The sequence below is a fragment of the Aotus nancymaae genome, unplaced genomic scaffold, assembly GCF_030222135.1.
Source record: "Aotus nancymaae isolate 86718 unplaced genomic scaffold, 86718_ANA_hifiasm-v0.15.2.pri h1tg000002l, whole genome shotgun sequence".
NCBI lineage: Eukaryota > Metazoa > Chordata > Mammalia > Primates > Aotidae > Aotus > Aotus nancymaae.
Window position 1 is genome coordinate 54964640 of NW_026988413.1, and position 2589 is coordinate 54967228.

The window sequence follows — 2589 nt, forward strand, 5'->3', positions numbered from 1 at the left end:
ATTGGTCTGTTCAGGGATTTGACTTCTTCCTGATTTAGTCTTGGGAGGGTGTATGTGTTCAGGAATTTATCCATTTCTTCTAGATTTTCTAGTTTGCGTAGAGGTGTTTATAGTATTCTCTGATGGTAGTTTGTATTTCCATGGGATCAGTGGTGATATCCCCTTTATCATTTGTTATTGTGTCTATTTGATTCTTCTCTCTTGTCTTCTTTATTAGTCTGGCTAGCAGTCTATCTAGTTTGTTAATCTTTTCAAAGAACAAGCTCTTGCATTCATTGATTTTTTTGAAGGGTTTTTTGTGTCTCTATCTCCTTCAGTTCTGCTCTGATCTTAGTTACTTCTTGTCTTCTGCTATCTTTTGAATTTGTTTGCTCTTGCTTCTCTAGTTCTTTTAATTGTGATGTTAGGGTGTTGATTTTAGATCTTTCCTGCTTTCTCCTGTGGGCATTTAGTGCTATAAATTTCCCTCTGAACACTGCTGTAGCTGTGTCCCATGGATTCTTGTATGTTGTGTCTTTGTTCTCATAGGTTTCAAGCAACTTATTTACTTTGGCCTTAATTTCGTTATTTACCCAATAGTCACTAAGGAGCATGTTGTTCAGTTTCCATGTAGTAGTGTGGTTTTGAGTGAGTTTCTTAATCCTGTGTTCTAATTTGATTGCACTGTGGTTTGGAGAGACAGTTTTTTATGATTTCGATTCTGTTGCATTTGCTGAGGAGTGTTTTACTTCCAATTATGGGTCAGTTTTAGAGTAAGTGCAATGTGGTGCTGAGAACAATGTATATTCTGTTGATTTGGGGTGGAGAGTTCTGTAGATGTCTATAAGGTCTGCTTCGTTCAGAGCTGAGTTCAAGTCCTGAACATCCTTGTTAATTTTCTGTCTTGTTGATCTGTCTAATACTGACAGTGAGGTATTAAAGTCTCCCACTATTATTGTGTGGAAGTCTAAGTCTCTTTATAGGTCTCTAAGAACTTGCTTTATGAATCCGAGTGCTCCTGTATTGGGTGCATATATATTTAGGATAGTTAGCTCTTCTTGTTACATTGATCCCTTTACCATTCTATAATGCCCTTCTTTGTCTCTTTTGATCTTTGTTGGTTTAAAGTCTGTTTTAGCAGAGACTAGGATTGCAACCCCTGCTTTTTTTGCTTTCCATTTGCTTGGTAAATCTTTCTTCATCCCTTTATTTTGAGCCTATTTGTGTCTTTGCATGTGAGATGTGTCTTTTTTTGCTTTCCATTTGCTTGGTAAATCTTTCTTTTTTTGCTTTCCATTTGCTTGGTAAATTTTTCTTCATTCCTTTATTTTGAGCCTATTTGTGTCTTTGCTTGTGAGATGTGTCTCCCGAATACAGCAGGAGACACATTGGTCTTGATGGGTCTTGACTTTTTATCTAATTTGCCAGTCTGTGTCTTTTAATTGGGGCATTTAGCCCATTTACATTTAAGGTTAACATAGTTATATGTGAATTTGATCCTGTCATTATGATGCTAGCTGGTTATTTTGCTTGTTAGTTGATGCAGTTTCTTCATAGTGTTGGTGGTCTTTACAATTTGGTATGTTTTTGCTGTGGCTGGTACCAGTTTTTCCTTTCCATATTTAGTGTTTCCTTCAGGAGCTCTTGTAAGGTAGGCTTGGTGGTGACAAAATCTCTCAGCCTTTGCTTGTCTGTAAAGGATTTTATTTCTCCCTCGCCTATGAAGCTTAGTTTGGCTGGATATGAAATTCTGGGTTGAAAATTCTTTTCTTTAAGAATGTTGAATATTGGTCCCATTCTCTTCTGGCTTGTAGGGTTTCTGCAGAGACATCCACTGTTAGTCTGATGGACTTCCCTTTGTGGATAACCCGACCTTTCTTTCTGACTGCCCTTAACATTTTTTCCTTCATTTCAACTTTGGTGAATCTGACGATTATGTGTCTTGAGGTTGGTTTTCTCGAGGAGTGTCTTTGTGGTGTTTTCTGTATTTCCTGAATTTGAATGTTGGCCTCTCTTGCTAGGCTGGGGAAGTTCTCCTGGATAATATCCTGAAGAATGTTTTCCAACTTGGTTCCATTCTCCCCATCACCTTCAGATACACCAGTCAAATGTAGGTTTGGTCTTTTCACATAGTCCCATATTTCTTGAAGGCTTGCTTTGTTCTTTTTCATTCTTTTATCTCTAATCTTGTCTTCATGCTTTATTTCCTTAAGTTCATCTTTAATCTCTGATATCCTTTCTTCCACTTGATCGATTCAGCTGTTGATACTTGTGCATGCTTCACGAAGTTCTCATGCTGTGTTTTTCAGCTCCATCAGGGTTATTTATGTTCTTCTCTAAACTGGTTATTCTAGTCAGCAAGTCCTCTAATCTTTTTTTGAAGGTTCTTAGCTTCCTTGCATTGGGTTAGAGCATGCTCCTGGCTGGGTGCAGTGGCTCACACCTGTAATCCCAGCACTTTGGGAGGCCGAGGCAGGCGGATCATGAGGTCAAGAGATTGAGACCGTCCTGGCCAACATGGTGAAACCCCGTCTCTACTAAAAATACAAAAATTAGTTGGGTGTGGTGGCATGTGCCTGTAGTTCCAGCTGCTCGGGAGGCTGAGGCAGG